The 18957-nt window shown below is 45.2% G+C and overlaps 1 protein-coding gene and 1 long non-coding RNA gene across 2 annotated transcripts in view; both read left to right on the forward strand.

Moving 5' to 3' along the window:
* The window catches only part of PLXNA4 (plexin A4), a 420427-nt gene that overhangs the window by 198595 nt on the left and 202875 nt on the right, over positions 1-18957 (forward strand). The window lies entirely within an intron of this gene.
* Positions 3146-4607, forward strand: LOC120322853. The gene is made up of 2 exons (XR_005562787.1): positions 3146-3228; positions 4472-4607. It is a non-coding gene; the product is annotated as an uncharacterized LOC120322853 (long non-coding RNA).

An 18957-nucleotide genomic window follows, 5' to 3' on the forward strand; every position in this document is an offset into this window, starting at 1 on the left:
AATAACTGTTTCAGCATGTTGGACTCCTGAGTCTCTCCCAGTGCTGGGTGTGTTTTGCAAAGCTGATGCGGAACCTGGAAGCAACTCCAAGACAAAGGAATCCCAGCTCTTCCCTTTGATACAGAGGGATCAAAGGGAAGAGCCGGAGAAGGTGAACTTAAAGGCTCAAAACACAGAAGGCAAATGGCAAGAGGCCCCAGCTTCATATTATTTAAATCCCAAGGCTTTGAGCTTCCTCTTACTTTTGTTTTACTGGTGCCTAGGGAAGACTGTTCTGCAACCAGTTTCTGACTAACCTTATGTTACTTATGAGCAACCTGGAAGTGTCCAAGGCCAGGTTGAATGGGGCTTGGAGCAACCTGGTCTAGTGGAAAGTGTCCCTGCCCATGGCAGGGGGGTAGAACTGGATGATCTTTAAGGTCCCTTCCAACCCCAAACCTTCTGTGTTTGACTCAAGGGAGGAGATTTGCAGGTTTGCTCCACGTAGGTGAGTCGGCTTCATGCTCCAGAGGAAAGTTGTGCTTCTTCCCTGAAAATTAGCAGAAAGCCATCCCCAATCTGGGAATAAATCACATCTGTGCAGTGCTATCATTCCCTAAAACCATTCCAGTGTGTCTGAGGTGAGACTGGTAGGGTCATGCGTAGCAGAAGCAGATGGGTATTTTGGAGGCTCTTTTAAACTTTGCCAGTGAAATATCAAATAAATATGTACTTCTACTAAAGCGTGGCAGGAAGCACATTTGGTAAAAATTAAGTAACAGTGCTGCAAATCATGTTGACAGGCTCTTTTTGGCCTTTCAGTGTGTGTTTCTCATTAAAATGGAGAAGGCTTCTACCTATTTGTCTCCTGAGATTTATTCTTCTTCCCTTTGCCGCTGAGTCACTACCAGCAACAGAATTATTGTGTGCAAATTAGCTGCCAAAGAAGAGGTGGGGACTGGCCAGTTTACCTCTGATTTCACGACCACTGATTGAAATCTTGTCTGCTGCTTACATTATCCTATCAATTAGTTAACGCAATCGTTAATAACTTTGTTTAATCACAGCTTAATTTCTCCAAATGTGGTCTTTGCACATGATATCAAGTAGCATTAACTCCTAGGTTTGGAACGGCTGTTTCCAGGGGATTGTCAATTTGAGGCTGTCCCCAGAAACACTGGCTCAAGATCACAAGTTTTCAAAATAACTCGAGAGGGTTTTTTTCCTTTTAATTTGCATTCGTTTGTTTGGGAGCCATCAGGTTGTGTGCAGACCATGGTTTTCATCATTGGGCCAGAACCAGAAAAGACAGAAATGGTCTTGTTTGGAAATGGAAATTGAGGTTGTCTAATAGGTGTGACTTTTTGACCTGGGGATTTAAAAGCTGCAAAGACACCCAGAAACTGTAAATTTTGCCGCTGTTGTTGCAGATCTCTGTAATTTCTGTGATTCAACTCTGGTCTTGAAGTATTAAATCTCAACTTGTAGAGGGGTTACTGTGTGTATTGATGACCACTGTGCACACCCACTCTTTGGAGTAATCGGGTCTTCTGCAGGACCTCACTAACCGACTTCTGGAAGGGTATTGGCAGCATCATCTCTTCCTTGGAATAACTGTTAGGAAGTTAGGAAGAAATTATTTACTTAGAGGATGTGAGGCACCAGAAAATGGTGCCTAGAGAAGCTGTGGATACTCCATCCCTGGAAATGTTCAAAGCCAGCTTGGACAGGGCTTGGAGCTACCTGTTCTAGTGGAAGGTGTCCCTGCCCATGGCAGGGGGTGGAAATAAATGGTCTTTAAGGTCCCTTCTAACCCAAACCCTTCTATGATTCTATAATTGGCTGTTCCTAAACCAGACTGACATCCTAGGTAAGATCAGGGCCATCAGAGCTTCTAAGAAGCCCAAATCATGGATTGAAGTTCACACCGTCTTGTAAAGATGCGTCACATTCATCATCCTCTAAATCCCCAAAAGAAGAGGGCTCCAAAGCACCCATTTCCCTGCCAGCTGTCCCGCTCTTGAGCAGTCCTGTACAAAACAGATAGGGAAGAACAGTTCCTCCAGTTCAGTCAATCCCTATCAAGCCAATGAGTGTAATCCCAGTTGGCAGCAAAGGCAACTTTTTGTTCTCTTTGATTGTTCTTTCCTGCTCCTGAAACACCCCTCATTACCCTCAGTGATATCAGAGGCTGAACTCAGCTCTCCCTTGCATTTGCTTTCACCTAATTAAGGGCCTGTTAAATAAGGTCAGACGCCCTCTGAGAAATGACTGCATGGATGGAAAATCCCGCATGGATGCTCAGCTCAGGATGGAAAAGACACTGTGTGAGTGCCTGTGTTTCTCAGCCAAGAATGATAAAAGTGGTTTGGCCCACTGGCAAAAACTGCAGCACATTGAGCTGTTTTTTCTTTTGAAAAAATTCTTTATCAGCAAAAGGCATATTATTGCAAAAAAAAAAAGTCACCATTTGGCTTGATTTTAACTCATTTGCTGCTGGCACGGGGTATTTAGGAGTAAGCAGGGGTGGGATAATTCATGGAGTAGGGAGTCCCTTAACCTCCGTCTGGGTTGGTTGTGTGTTCCAGCAGGGATAAAAATAACTCCAAAAGCTGAGATGAGTAGGTGAGGAACTGATTCAAGGTATTGGAGGTGTCCCAAATGAGCCATTCATGGCAAGGGAAGAAATTCCACCGGGGGCTGTGTCCATCCCATGAGATGCATGGGCATCTGGAATTTCATATCCCACTGTCCCCTCAGCCTTGAATTAAGGCTGTCCCTTTTCACACTTGAATTAAGGCTCTTTTTATGCTTTGGAAACACTTTCATGAGCCAGTTGATGCTGTATTCAAGTGCCCCACTTTGCCCTAAAACCAATACTATGCTTAGTGCACTGGAAAGGAGGAAAGGTTTGGAGTTGAGAGACAGTCCAGGATTTGGGAGACTCGGTCTCATTTCCTCATAGAGTCCTTGCACTGTCAGACACATGGTGGGATTGTTGGGGTGTCCTGTGCAGGGCCAGGAGTTGGACTTGATGATCCTTGTGGGTCCCTTCCAACTCAGGATGTTCTAGGAATTTATGATTCTATGACATCAGCTGTGTGCAAACCACTGCAGCTCCACGTGTCCTGTAAGTACAGAAGATATCTCCAAGGTCAGGACCTCTTCTGGAACTCTTTGTAACACCTACCAGTGACTATTGGAAACTCAGGTCTCCTCCTGACACCTGAGGCTGGTGTGTCTGCCCTGGTGAGAGCTGCAAGGCTTTGTTGGATCCCAAAGCTCAGAGGGACTTTTTCTCAGTTGCCATCAGAAATCCAGCCTGAGCTTTGCTGGGTATCAGAGAGGGAAATGCTTCTTGAGACAATAATTGTCCTCTTTGTAACCCCCCTGTAGATGAGTTAAAGCTTTCTTCATCCCATCCAGAGGAATACTGACAGATCAGAGTGTCCAGATCACCCCTGGGCCAGGATTTGGGGTGCACTTATGTCTACATGGGTGCATTAACTCAATTTAGTGCCTGATCCAGCCTTTCACCCTACAAGACCTGTGTTCAGGCATGGTGGTGGTGTGTTTGTGCCTGAACTCTGCAGCTGTGCCCTCTTCTACATGTTCAATATTTGAGGGGAGAACTACAGCTTTCACAGTGCCATCTGTGGATCTGCATTTGGCTTGAACTTCAGCTTGAACTAATGTCAGCATTCATCTCTTGGCTTGCCAAAAAAGCCATCCCCATGCCAGCATGGTTCCTCCACAGGCTGCTCAAAGCAGCAGCACAGGAGCTGGAGGGTGCACAGAGGCTTTCCAGGGTGCTGTGCTCTGCAGAGGATGGTTTAATTCATCCATGGGACTCCTTGCCTTTAAGTATCCATGTTAGGGACACAATTGTAAGGGAATGCCTGCAGTCAAGACATGAGGAATGAGGTGGATCATTCAGTTTAACCAGGTCTCCTTCCTCCTGTACTATGTTTTTTAAGTGGGAATATTTGGTTCTCCAATTCATGGGGTTCTGCAGACAGCTACCCCCTGCCTTGCACAGAGGACAAAAAGTAAGGCTGGAGGAAGGAGTGAGCAACGGCCATAAATGCAAAAAGCATTTGCAGAGTCATTCCCAGGGTGAGAATGGCAGGGAGTATTGATCCTCAGGAGCGGGTGACAGGTGGGAAGCCATGCAGACGTGTCCCCTGGGGCACAGAGCTGCCTGACACGTGGAGTTGCAGGTCACCTGGCACTATTGATTGTGGTGCTGTTCCTCTGTGGAGTCACACACAGGCTGCTCAGTAGAGCTACAGAGCTGTTCTGGGAAAAGGTTCTGGAGTTAAATGCATCCCTCTCATGTTTTAAACAACAACAAAAAAAATATCCACCTTCGTCTCTCTGAGTCCTGCCAGGCTGGTAGGTTGTGGTTTCAGCTAGGAATAGGTCAGAGTATTAAGGGCAGCTCAAGGAATTTAGCTGGAAATCTGAAAATCTCCACCCTCCCTTCCCCCAGCCCCTGACCCTGTAACAGACCCAGAAGAAGGGGAGAAGAAAGAGGAAGCCTAAGAAGCTGGTGATTACATGTGAAGCCTGGCAGATCTGTAATCCTGGACTCCATTAAACATCTGTCTCCTCCAATCTCCCTGACAGCCAGGTCTCCTCCTCTGGCTGCCTCGCACAGATCTCTCCTTTGCAGGTCACTGGAAAGCACAGCTTGTTAATCATCCCCTGGCTTTGGTTATTCCACACCAGCCCAGCCTGAGAGGGAGGATCTGGGCAAGGCAGTGCCCGTGGCTCAGGGGCACAGGCACTTCCACACCTCTTGGGTTTAAGCTCTTAAATTTGACACATCCTTGAGTGCTTTCCCGGATCGGTGCCCGGCGGCTGTCTGGGACTGTTCCCTTAATTACTGCATTTTAAACATGCTTCAAAAGTTGTTTCCATTACAGGCTCATGTGCCTTATTACTGTCTTTGAAGCAAGTATTTGCTCTCTTGGGGCTTTTCCCTTGCACCACAAGTGCACAGAGTTATCATTTTCTAATGCATATTCTGTTTTTCATGTGATGCCTCAGAACTCCTAAGCACGCTCCATGTTAGTGGGGATTAATAGGAATTTCATTGTCAGACTCGGGGAAAACTGTGCTCCAGAGTTTGCTGTGTCTTCTGCACTCATGGCTTTGAGTCTTTCTTGCTTTAAGGCCCCTGCTAAATATCTTCCATCAGTTTATATGACTTGATATAGTCATTATCATCATAGATGTGTGCAGTAGGAACAGGAAAATGAAATCCATTCCAGAACCTGCCCTTGAAAGGCAACCTGGCTCTTATGTTCTTTTCTATTAAAAATATAACTCTAAAGTCATACTGTGATGTTATTTTTTTTTCAAGGTTTGGGGTTTTATTTCCAGTCTTTGTGATTTTCCAGTTTGTGATTGGAGACAACTGTACTCAGCTACCCTGAAAATTATTTTCTTGTTTCATTTCCTAACTGGATGAAGAAATAGTGAGAATCCTTGAGACCTAAATTAGTCTGTCTTGCTTTGTTGGTTTTTTTGTGGGTTTTTTTTGTTTTTTTTTTTGTCCTTTAGAAAGATATTTTGAACCAGCAAGCTGAGCACTTGGTCAATACTGTGTTGTATAGGGTATATCTGTATTTTTGTTGGTAGTGTAAGCCTTGGCCTGCTCAACAACTTGTGTTTGGTTGGTTGGGAAGATTTGAGGGGACAGAAAAATCCATGCACCAAGTTGTGTGGATAAATCGGTGCCCCTTCAGTGGATGTTGCACATGGACATGACAATTCCTCTGCCAAATGTCCCCCATGTCATTGCCTGAATAAAGGTCATGTTAAAATTGGGATTTTTTTGAAGCAATGATCCTTAAACTCTTAGTTCTCATCCCAATCCGAGCACTTCTCACATAATTCTGACTCCCTAGAAATCCTTTCCTTTAGTTCACCTGATGAATTCATTTCTTGTCCTCCAGTCCTGAACTCCTACCCAGATACCTGCTCTCCTGAGAGTCTGGATCCATGGATGCCTTTGTGATGTATTTATAACTTGTAAAGCCCTTTGGATTTCTCCAGGATGAAAGACAGTGTTTGTACAAGATCCCTGCTCTCATGACATAATTCGGGAAGCTTTCCCTGGAAGGAACCTTCCAAGCACTTTTGACTTCACGTGTCAGTAGTTTCTGCCCCAAAGAGCGAAGGTAACCCACGTGTTTCCCCCAAGCATCCCATCAGGAATGCGTTTTGATGGAGTAGGAACTCCAGGGTGATCCACATAATTAATGTTGGATTCACGGAGCACTGGCACGGAGGAGACAGGCAGACGTTTTCACTGCCTTGGCCTCCATCAGGACAAAGCATCCTTTGTTCCCATGTCCTTGTTTTATTTCATTTAGTGGTTAAATGCAATAAAACAGGGAACACTCTCTGGCAGTGAAACCAAACGCTGCAGTGTGGCCTGTGCCTGTAGATCTCAGCTTTCTTATTATCCCAAAAAAGGATCCAAATTCATAGGGAGTAAGCCCAAGCCATTCCTGGACGCTGAGGGGCTTCCTCTCTCTCTCCAAGAGCATTATCTATCCCTGAAGACTTTCACCTCAGGCCATTAACTGGCAGGTTGGTCATTAGGAGCCACTTGGCAGTGACTGATTGCGGGGATCTCTTTTGCTATGGAAAATGTGGAACTGATTGCCTGGGTGACCCCGTTTGACCCCGGGAATTCTGCATTTAACCTGGCTTTAGACATAATAAACTCGAGTAATTAGCAGAGAAATTCAGCGGTGACATGTCTAATTGATTGGAAATGCCAGTCCCCGGTGAGACACGAAGCCTCTGCTGCGAGGGGGTCGTCGGGATGCTGTCAGGAGGCAGGGAAATGCAGGGAAGGAATGTGGAGCCTCTTGTAGGTTTGCTTTTCTTTCCAGCTGAGAATGCTGCAGGTTTGCTTTTCTTTCCAGCTAATGGCCCCGGTGAATAGCTATCCATCACTAATTACTGATCCCTGTACTCAGCACTTTCCCAAGGTTGAGCTCACACCTCTGGGAAAATCCACCTAATCTCTGCACAGTCCATCTTAACCCTCTGCTTGCAAAGAGGAAAAAAAACACCTTCTGTGATCCTCATCTGGAAATCCAGCAGTTTGTGCCTCACCAAAGAGGACCCTGTTTGAGAAAATATCATTTATTTCAGGTTTGATAATATCTTATCTCCCTTGTCAACACAGATCTGTGATATCCCTTCCCAGGCTTTGCATTTGTGCTCCTAAATTGATGACAGTTGAAAAAATCAAACATTTTAAATTAATTTTTGTATTTGTCCTTAAAACTGGCCATTTTTCTGCCCTGGTTCATGACAGGACCTCAGGACCACGTGTGTGCACACCCTAGAGCATAATACCCTGTGATATGGGGCCAGGAATGGTCTGGGAGTGTCTCCCAGACAGTCTGGACATGGTTCAGGGATGACCATGGCCAGGGGCTATTTCTGAGAGGCAGTTTGGCTGCAGCTGCTCCATCTGCAGGCTAAAGGAACCAAATAATGTGTAAACCTGCCCATCAAATTATCAGCACAGGTCCAGCTTTACAGACTGGTGCAAGCACAGTGCTGTGGTTTTTGTGTGGGTAGGTTCAAAGTCTCTGTACTGCTCATTGTGGCCTTCCAGCACTTCAAGGGGGTTCATAAAAAAGAGAGAAAATGACTATTTACATGGACAGGTAGGACAAGGAGGGGATGGTTTTTAAACTAAAAGAGGAGAGATTTAGGTTAGATATTAGGAAGAACTTCTTGGCTGTGAGGGTGGGGAGGCCCTGGCACAGGTTGCCCAGAGAAGTTGTGGCTGCCCCTGGATCCCTGGAAGTGTCCAAAGCCAGCTTGGATGGGGGCTTGGAGCAACCTGGGATAGTGGAAGTTGTCCCTGCTCGTGGCAGAGAAGGAAAAAGATGATTTTTTGCTTGTAGTGTCAATTAAATGTTTGAAATATTGATTAAGAGCTGATGTCTTATTAAACAGGGGTAGCAGAGAAGAGCAGGTCATGTTTGGGGAAAGCTGAAGAGCCCACTGGGAGAGCTTGAGGGGGATGTTTCAACCATATCTCTGAGAAAAATAGGGAAGACACTAAAATTTAGGGATGTAGACACTGCCATTTGCCAGAAGGGTTTAGAAGGGTCATTGGGGTGTTTTATTTGTTAACATGGATACAGCCTTGGGGGAAGATAACCTGTTGCATCTGTCACACCATGAGAACCCTCCATTTGCTAATGCAGTGGAAATCAATGTGTCACTGGGGGGTGTCCCTGGTTTCCTCAACCCTCTGGTGTCTCCTGCTGCTCCTCAGGTACCAGAATTTCACTCACCTCTGTGCATCCAAGCTCTTCGAGGTTTTCTTGAGGTTCACCACCTCCTCCCAGCCAAGGGAGGAGAAAACCAGAAACCAACTCAGGGCTCCAGGAACACTTTCATATCCTGGATCAATAAATTAAAAAAGGGAAAAGCAATACAGTGGCAACACCATATGCACTGAAGCATCCTGGGGACATTGCAGAGTCTCAAAACAAACATTAGATGTGTAAACAGTGTCTCAGCACTCCTTGGTGAGGGTTTGCTGCAGACCCATTTATTGCCTTCCTGATGATTTATTTTCATTAATTTTCATAGCTTACCAGATAAAAGTGCTTGTGGCAAATATTGTGGGCTCTCCCTGCTCCCACACCAGCCCAGCAAACACTCCCTTTCTCATATCTACTTTCTTTTTGAGCTGACAGCCAATTCATCCACTACTGATTGTGGCACAAAGTTTGCACCATCAGCAATTTGCCCCTTTCTTCAGTGCTCACACACTTTTGGGGTGTTATTCTCTCTACTTAGAGGAACAGCAGCAATGGTTGTGGTGCAAAACGACCTTTTAAATTCTGAAATATTTGTATTTGATGGGTTTGTGCCTTTGCTTCCTCACACACCGTTTAAAAGGAAGGAGGATTCACACATGATAAAGAACTGCAGCTTGGAGTAATTTTTTTCTTAAAGCAGAGGGACTATTTGTAGGTTTAAGCATTGACAGTTTTGCCCCAGGGTCCTAGAAAAATAGACAAAGAATCTTTACTGGGTGGATGAAATTTTCAGGTCCCTGGAAATATCCTGTGCCTTTCAATGGGACAATTCCTTCTTCTTTTCTTCTTTTGCTTGCATTTGTTATTTACTTTCTGCCATTCTGCTTCTCTAAAATATTAGCTTTTTTTTTTTTTTTTTTAAATTTTGCCAAATGAGAGGTCATCCTGAATTTAGTGGTCCACCTGTGGGGGAAAAAAAAAGTTTGTTTTGGCTCTGTGATTTGCTTTCAGCCTGGGATGCTGCTCTTTCTCCTGTTGGCCATGAAAATAGTCGTGTGCAACACAGACGTGATGTACTTATTTATTTATTATTATATATACATATGATATAAATATTTACAAGAGCATGGAGTGACAGGACAAGGTGAATGGCTTCAAACTGAAAGAGAGAAGGTTTAGATTGGATATTAGGAATAAATTCTTCCCTGTGAGGGTGGGGAGGCCCTGGCACAGGTTGCCCAGAGAAGCTGTGGCTGCCCCATCCCTGGAAGTGTCCAAGGCCAGATTGGACTGGGCTTGGAGTAATCTGGTCTAGTGGAAGGAGTCCTTGCCCGTGGAAGGGAGTTGGAATAAAATGATCAGTCAGGTCCCTTCCTGCCCAGGCAATTCTATGACTCTCTGATGTATAAATATAGAATATTTATAGATTGTTAGTGATTTCTTAAAAGACTTTATGAAAGGCTAGAGCATTTTCCTAACTAACTAAGCTCACTATTGGGAGCAGGTTGTGGGTGAATGAGGTTCTCCAGCAGCAGGAAAGAAGCAGCATCTTTCCCCCATCATGCAACAGGTTTGTTGTGAGGTGGTGGGGGTGACTGGAAAGATGAGGCACAAGTTTATCATATATGGGACATACAGAGCACCTGGACCTACTGCACATATGGAGACTTGCCCTAATGTTCACCCCAGGTCACAGGGCAAGAGGAAAGTCATGTCACACAGACATTACCTGGCACTTTTATCCATGTCTACATCCAAAGCCAGGAGGATCACCTTATCTGCCAGGGAAGCACAACTGGGATGGGAGGCAGCATGTGTTTGGCAGAGCACAGCACCATTACACTAATGCATCTGCAAATGGGAGGCTGGAGAGGGGCTATTTGGATAATGGAGTGGCTGGGCTAATAAAATTAGCCTCCCATTCACAGCCTGAGTGGGGAGGAGGGGAGCTGTCCCTTTCAGTCTTTCCCGATAGTCCCCTGACATCTTATTCCCCCCTGACAGCCCAGGAAGGGGAGCAGGCAAGGGGAGAGCCTTGCAGCAGAGTGAAGATGTGCTTCTGCACCTGACACAGCGCTGGAGAATTTCTGGGAAGCCAAATTACTGGGCTGTGGTGCCTCCACCTCGTGAGGGCTCAGGCTCCGGGAGCCCTGAGCCACCGTCACGCTCCACAAACCACCCTTCCCTCAGAAGGGGCAAGGTTGGAAATGCATTTGTCACTTGAGCTCCAGACAGCAAACCACACTGATTTAATTAACCCGGGGAGCCCTGCTGGCCTTGTCTGCAGAGCTCAGGACATCAGGACTTGGATGAGTGGAGGCAGGGTGAGGAGGGAGAGGGGAAGAGGGCAAAGACACGTGGCTGTTGGGCAGTCAGAAGCCATCTCAAAGCACTTTCCTCCTCACAACCAAAAGCCCTTTACAATTACTCCTGATGTGATTTACATTTACTTTAAGGCATCTGCATAATGGAATATAATGCACAAGAAGTGCAGCCACCAGCTTCTGAGAGCTTTCGGGGGCTGACAATTCCTGCAGAGCATGAAATCTCCCTTTCCCTGCAGCTGGAAATGAGTCCAGTCTTTACAGGGCTTTTCATGGGCTAAAATGCCAAAAATCTGCCTACCAATCTAATCTGCCTGACCTGTCAGCTCTATTCATGAAGTGCCCAGACTTGCCCTTTCTTTTCTGCCTTTCCAGTGGATTTATTGGGACCTTGGACTTCTTACCTAAACACCTCCCCCAGGCAGGAGGATTTTCATCTCCAGCAGAGCAAAAGACAGGGGAATGTGGCTTTGCTGTCAGTCAGGGGCAGACCAGGGGCTGGTGGAAACTGGGCCACCTCTGCCCACACCTGGCAGGTTTGCTGTGAGAGAGGTCAGTCCCACTTGAAGAAAGTCACCTTGGCCAAGGGCCTGTGAAATTTTAATGCTTCCCACCAAATATTGACTCTCTGAGGGCATCTGAGTGAGCCTTTAGTGGAGCAGTCGATATTTGTCTGATGTTTCAGTGGATAATGTTGCTTTTCTTTGAATTTCCGTTGGACTCTCTCCCAAACTCGTTGCAGAGCATCAGAAGCAAGATAAAAACATGGGAGGAGAAGGGAGTGCTCCCTTTGGAGGGTTGTTATGTGTTGTCTACTCTTCCCTGCCTTAATGAGACTCTCTGCTGGGTGCCCTCCTCTCAGCTCAGCATCAGGAGCCCTGTTCCTGGTGTAATCACTTCCAGCTCAGAGCAGCCCTTTTCCATTTAGCTTTCTGAGGAATTTGTACAGCCAAAATTTAGGTGCTGAGGCACCGCCGGTGCTGAACACAGCAGAAATATTGCAATAAATGCAAAGACATCAGCAGTTTTGTGTGACAAACACTCCTCTTCCCACTGGAGATCATTGCAGAATAATCTTGTCACTCCATCCCGAGCAGACTTGAGTGGGTCTAGTCTGTCCCACTAGGAAAAGAAGCTCCAGGTTAGATTTTAGGTAGGATTGTAGCCATATATATTATTAATAGAAGACACATGTATCCACTTCCTTGCTGTACTCGAGCTACTCAGTTAATTCTGCAGCAAGGGCTCTGTTCTGTCCCTGTGGAATGGTCATTCTGCCATCTTGGGCAATTTAGCATCTGTCCTGTACAAATCTGAGATGCAGAAGAATTCCAGTGGGGGAAAAGCAAATATATTGCCTTCCAGGTAACAAAATCACTGCTGCAGGTTTCATTTTTGCCAATTTACCATCCATTTGGGACTCAATGTAAGTTGGCTGTGCCTCCTAAGAAAGAATAATGCTGTAAACAATGTAGCACTAATATACCGAGCAATTAAAGAACTTGTTTCTGATTGAAGTTGAAATCCATTATACTTCCATTTGCAAGGCAAGCTGGGCAGATTTTGAAATAAGTGAAAAAAAAGAGCCAATTTATATTTCTGTTTGTTCTTGTAGCAGTGAGTAAATAAGTCCAGGTGCACAAGAGGAGTTGGAAGACTTAAATTTCAAAGGCAGCTTGGATGTCTGATAACTGTGGGAGTCTGGACTTAAAATAAATGCAAAGGAACTGTTTTCAGGAGCAAAAGGTACAGGATTTCTGGGTACATCTTGGTTGCTGTTTTAAATTTTTTCACAGAATCACAGAATGGTTTGGGCTGGAAGGGATCTCAAAGATCATCTCATTCCACCCCACTGTTGTGGGTGATTCAGGGACAACTTCCACTAGCCCAGGTTGCTCCAAGCCCCGTCCAACCTGGCCTTGAACACTTCCAGGGATGTGGCAGCCACAGCTTCACTCTCCAGTGCTGATCTTGTCCTACTGGCTGATGCCTGAAAGACATCCATACCTGTGATTGAGATTTTTGGGGTGGCCACCTCAGCAGTGCCCAGTCACCCCCCCAGCAGGGCAGATCTGGGAGAAGGTCTGTTCAATATTTATCTGGCCAAGAAAGAGAGTGAGTGATGCTTGTGCGAGCAGTGTCATATTTAAAAGGTGTCTCCACTTAACTGGAGGTCACAGTGAATACTCTCCTTGAGTGGTGGCATCATTTCATAAAAAAGCTTTTCCATTAATTAAAGTTAACCCTGCATCGTGCACAGGGTTTGGTACAGAAGATTATTTTTTTCTGATCAATACATATTACCATATTTCCTAGAAAGAAGCTTTCACCCCCTCAATTAGCAGAGAAGAAATAATTGTGTGCATCTGAAAGCATTTTGTGCCTCTAATACCCATTAAGTCGATCAGAGTTGCAATTTGCCTTTTCTTATGGACTTTTGTCTGTATCAGTTACCCAGAGGAGCACAAAGCATTGTTTGCTCTCATTCAAATGACACTTCAAGAAATGCCAGGGGAAAATGGTGATTTTGTACTGCCTTATTTTACTTTTTTTTTAAGGTTGAGAGAGAGAGAGAGAGAGAGGATAAACTAATGAAAATGCCCCAGCCCATGAATCAGGAGTTCTGGCACTGAGATTTCTCCATGGCCTCTGTGTGATCCTGCCTGAGTCACTAAAGGCCACTTTCAGCTCCTTGCAGCAGGCTCTGGTATTTATTTTTATGCAGCACTCAGGGCCACTGATTTTGATGAGGTTTCCAGGCAGGAACATGGTTATTAATTTATCCTCAAAAATTAATGGAATTGGGCAGGAGGGGAGAACTGCTTTATCTCCGAAACCTTCCCTGGCTTCCAACTTTCAGCACTCTGGGAGGCCTTGAGGCATCGTGTGTGCTCCCCATCCCGGGGCAGAGCCCTGCAGGTGGACTCACACCCCAGCAGAACATCCTTCTTCCCTCCTGCTGGGCTGGAATTAATATTCTTATTTTAGTCCCTTTGTAGGGAAAACCTAAAAATTAATTGCCTGTGCACACGAGAGGTGAACAACCAGATGCCCAGGAAAGCACAACAGAGTTATTGAGTGATTCTGCTTTAATTAAGTGCATCAGAGAGCTGGGAATGGTGGGGCCCCGTGTCTGATGCCAGGAACATCATTGAGAGGATGTGAAGGGATGACTGCTGCCAAGGGATGATGGAAGGTACTCAAGGAATATAGAAAGCTATTTTAATTCTGGCTTGCTTTGAGAAAGCTGGAGCAATAGCCAATAACCATAAAACTACTGGGGCAAAGCTGCAAACACACCAAGGGCATCCCTCAAGCACTTATCTCTGAACTCTCTGAAAAAGGAGACCTTTTATCAGTGAGAGGGGAGCACAACAGACCAGCAGCTGTGAATTCCCTGCCAGAAGGGCTGCAGGCAGCATTTTCAACCTTCTGCCTAAAGCTGGCATCACCCAAACCACCCCAGAGGGAGAAAGTTGGGGACATCCACCCTTCTGTCTCCCTGCTGAGCCGCTCAGGTTCTAAGACAAATTGGGCAACACAGTTCCCCCTGCGTGCCTTGGCTCCCACGATGTGAAAAGACATTTAAGATCATCAACTAACCTCTAAAATTAGTAAATTGTGTTAAAAAAAAAATCCCCTAATTCATGGGCTGCAGTAGTGGCTATTGAAGACTATGTCACAAAGGACAAATTCACTGCGAAATTCCCATGGACCACCCAATTTCCAAGGTCACCTTTGGTTCTCACCTTACCTCCTGTGAAGAAAGGCCCGTGGAGTTCAGACCCCAGAGCTCTTGATGTAAAGACCACCTTAAATGGGAGACCCAAGATCTTCTTGCTTGTCCTTCCCACAGCTGGCTGGACAGTGGCTGAGTGCAGTGCAGCCACCACTGCTGGTACTGACAGAGGAGATGGACACTGTGGCTTCCTGGAAGTGCATCCATCCTTCTGGAATGAGGGGCTTGTCTGCTAATGACCTTGGGTAGAGCAGACTCATTTAGGCACCAGTGGTGATATTCATCTTAACTTACTGTACTGTGTTTTTCTGCATCCAGGTAAAGCATCCAGACACCTGCTCTTGTTGGGAGAGAGAAATTGGCCCTTTCAGGGTAAAACACACTTGAATTCCTTCAGGTTCAACCTTAGGATGACATGAGCTACCCTCAGCAGTAGCTTACAAAGGGAGTCCAAGCAGCTCGTTTTAGGGAGGTATTTGCAATGTCTGTGAACAATTATTCTTGCTTTAGGTCTCCTTTTTACCACAGCTAAGGGATCTTGCCTTGTTTCTACTGCCCATGCTCTTTTTTCTCAGGATGTGCCTGTGATCCTTGCAGAGATGATGGGAACTCTGGCTGCTCTGCCACCAAGGAGCATCCTCAGATAGTTCCCATCCCCTGTGAGAGGGGCAGCAGATCCCACTCCCCTTCATTTCTCTCTGCCCTCAGCTCTCTTGTCTGGGTCGTTGCTCTGTTCTCTGTGGGTGAACAGTGATGATTTTAGGGTCTCCTATCCCAAGAATGACCAGAAATGGGTAATAAGAAGTCCCATAATTATATCACTTCTTCAGCTTTAAGTTTTCAGGCTTTGACTGGACATTTTAACAAACTGATGTTGTACTTTGCTTACAGCCATCAGGATTTTCTTGTCACATTATTCTGTTCTGGCTACACCCAGAGCTCCCAACCACTCTGTAAAGGGACACTTCCAGGGACAGAGATCCAGACTATGAGGTGACCCACCTGGAATTAGTAGCATGACTCAGATATCAGGGAATGTGTCAGGATAACTGCTGCTAATCTTCCAGTAATTAAAGCTGGCCTACGGTGTTTTAGCCCTCTTTTCCAAGCCTCTGAAAAACCAAACCACATCACTGCTGCAGAAAAAGTGTCTGGGGATCCCAGAGGCAAAAGTGCTGACAAAGAACTCCAGAGAAATTAAAAAAAATCAGTGATCCATAGCAAAGTCCTTCAAGGACATCTGTGGGGTTATTTCATAGAGTGGATCAAGCACACAGTGAATTTGTGGAAATGGCTCCCTGGATAAGTCGAGGTGTGGAAGCTCCTTGGCTTGGTTCTTATGGAGAGATTGCAGAAGAGATCAGGACACTGCTCCAAAAGTTCATCTCCTGGGCTGTTTACATTCTCCTCCAACCTTCTGGGCAGTGTGACTGCACATGATTCAGCAGCTGGGACAGGTTTGTGCTCCCCATCATAGATACACCTGTGTTGTCACAGCAGAAAATGCAGGTGTAATACATCCAAAAAACCAGTGACTGTTTTTGTGCTGAATTTCAGGACAGCCATAAAAAAAAAAAAAAGGTCTGATAATAAGAAAGAGTTTCCAAGGAGCTGCCTGTGCTACAAGAGAACCTCCACCGATCCTTAGATGTTGGAGGACGTTCTGTTAAACCCTGGAGTTCTACTTCAATCTATAAAGTTGTTCTTTGAATCACAGAATCATTAAAGCTGGAAAAGATCATCTAAGATCATCAAGTCCAACTGTTCCCCCAGCAGTGCAAAGTCCACCACTAAACCACGTCCCTAAGTGCCACATCCACCTATTTTTTGAACACTTCCAGGCAGGAAGTAAACTTAGCACAAAGCCCCAGATCAGGAGCTAAGGATTTAGAAACAGTGGAGGATGGACTTCAAGTCTGAACAATACTGAAGGAAAAGAAAATGCAGATTATCTCCATGTACCATCATAACTGAAACCACAAAGGTGCTGTCAAGTCTTGATAGAAGGAAAATGGAAAGGCTGGGCATGGAATAACAAAGAGCTGCAAAAGAGCAGTAAAAACTGAAAAATACCTTCAAAATGGTGGAGATTTGGGCACATCCAGGGGGGTGTTGCTACCAATCAGTGGGGGACCACTGGGAGCCTTTGGGATTGTGGCCAGACAGGGAAACTGCAGTAAAAAATTAAGAGCATCTCGGGGTCTTCAGTGAAGCTGAGCACAGAGGGACCTTGCAGGACAGCCCTTATCACAACACATCTGCATTTGCTGTCACACTCCAGGGCAAAGCCCAAATCTAGCACAGGATCTCAGTGCCTGAGGGTACAGAGATGATCATCTGGCAAAGATCACCCCCAGCCCAGTTAAGCAGAAAGTGAACAGCCATCTATAATATCTAAAGCAAACTGTACCTCTGTCTTTTTATGTGCCCACAAAGATACTGGAATTCTGCACTGCTCCTTTAATTTTTGTGGCATTCTGCTTGGTTCTGTGGTGTGCATAAACTTGCAGTCTGTTCATAACAACATAAGATCTCAGCGTGGTCTGCTTTATGTCTGCATGTATATACAGACACACAATGTTTTTCCCAGCATGCAGAATGAATAAATTCTGGAGCAATTTTTCATTGTTGCCTTTATGAGCTTCAAGAAAAAAAAAACAACAAAAACAAAACAAAACACCAACCTCAAAAACTAATCAATAATTTATTCCAATGAAATTGCTGTTTACTCTGGTGAATGGTAGACTTCAGCTAACCAAGCCTGCACTTGGGATCCTGGATATCATTGTTTCTTATTATATCTATATTTTTTCCAAGGAATCCATGAAGCCCCTGTGTGTATATGCACAAGTGTGAGAGCATGTGCATGTGAAGGCAAGAAATAGGATTAAAGAGAGATTTCTTTCTATCTGTACATGCTTTGTGAGCTATAGATTGGTTCAGGTTGGAAAGGACCTTAAAGATCATCTAGTTGAATGTGTTTAAAAAAGAGATCCAACCCTCTTTTTTGTATGTGTGTTCTCCCTTTATAATCCAACATAAATAATGGAACCATGACACCTCTCTTCAGAAAAAGGCTGGTCACTGGTGGTCAGTAGAGTTCCTGGGGAGCTTTTCTTTTCATCCTAAAAAGGCATTTTAAATGAACTGTGTCCTCTTTGTTAGGTACATATGTGTAAACATGTGTGGGTTTTGTGTAGTTGACCATAATAATAATATGGGATTGTGTTTTTATATAATTAGCACATTACAGTTTTGTTTATTGTGCACATGCATGTGAGTATACGGGATGGGAGTGCTGTATGTTAATATATGTCTAACCACAAGGCACTAGGAAAAAAAAGCAACAAAAATCAGAAGGGAAGGAAAGTAAAAAAGAACTAATCTGTGTGTCTTTCCTGAGGATCTGCCTTAGAAGAACAAAAAAGTGACTTTCAGGGTTACCTTCCTGGCTTGTTGGAACTGTTGAGGAGCAAAGGTTACCTGTAACAGAGTCATAGAACGGCTTGGGTTGGAAGGGACCTTAAAAATCCTCTCATTCCAATCCCCTGCCATGGGCAGGGACACCTTCCACTATCCCAGGTTGCTCCAAGCTCCATCCCACCTGCATTAAAAACCAGGATGCTGACCTGGACTTTAAGAAACAAGGCTTTGCTACAAACCTCCAAGGTAAATAATTTCTGTTTTCTGACCTTGTTATTCTGATCTTGTTATTCTGATCTCTAAGAGATCAATGAATTTCGTTTCCAATGCCTTGGAGTTCCTTTCTCTCTGAGTTTTCTGCCACTCTTGTCCATTTAGATGTGGACCATGATGTCTTTTACTACATGTCTGCAGCAGGGCTGTGGTGAGTTGATCTTGGTTGGACTCCAGGAGCCCACCAAGCTGGTCTGTCACTTCCCTTCTCAGCAGAACAGGGGGAGAAAATAAGATGGAAATAAACTTGTGAGTCAACCTAAAGGCATTTTAATACAGCAAAAGCCAGGATTGTGTGCAGAAGTGAAGGAAAACAAAATATTCATTCTCTGCTTTCCATCAGCAGGAGGAAGTATGTGTGGCACTTCCTCCATAAGACAAACACTGGACTAACAAATACTGCCCCTCTTTCTCCTTTTTCTTAGCTTTTATTGCTGAGCAGACACCCTGTGGTCTGGAATATGCCTTTGGTCAGTTTGGGACAGCTGTCCTGGCTGTGTCCCCTCCCAGGACCTTGCCCCAGCCTTCTGGTGAGGGGGGAATGCTGGAGAGACAGAGCTGGTGCTGTGGCACCAACACCTTTCCATCTGCCAACACAGCACCGTGAGGGCTATGGGGAAAATCAACTCCACCCCAGCCAGGCCCAATACAAGGGCACAAAGCAGTGGGATTCTTCTCTCAGCAGGGGATTCTTGCCATATAAATAAAACAGCAGAGATAAACGATTCCTTTGCCACTGGGCTCATTTAACGTCTGATGCTTAAAATGAAACAGCCCACAAATTCACTCATGTAAAAGAGCGAGCTGGGAAAAGCAATGCCTGAGCTCTTCCCTTGCTAATTCCAGGTTTGCAGTGGTAAAGGGGAAAGGAGCCTGGGGTGTGACATCCCTGCAAGGTCAGGTCTTA

This window comes from Pipra filicauda, unplaced genomic scaffold, assembly GCF_003945595.2.
Source record: "Pipra filicauda isolate LSUMZ 115617 unplaced genomic scaffold, ASM394559v2 scaffold160_size1671714_pilon, whole genome shotgun sequence".
Lineage (NCBI taxonomy): Eukaryota > Metazoa > Chordata > Aves > Passeriformes > Pipridae > Pipra > Pipra filicauda.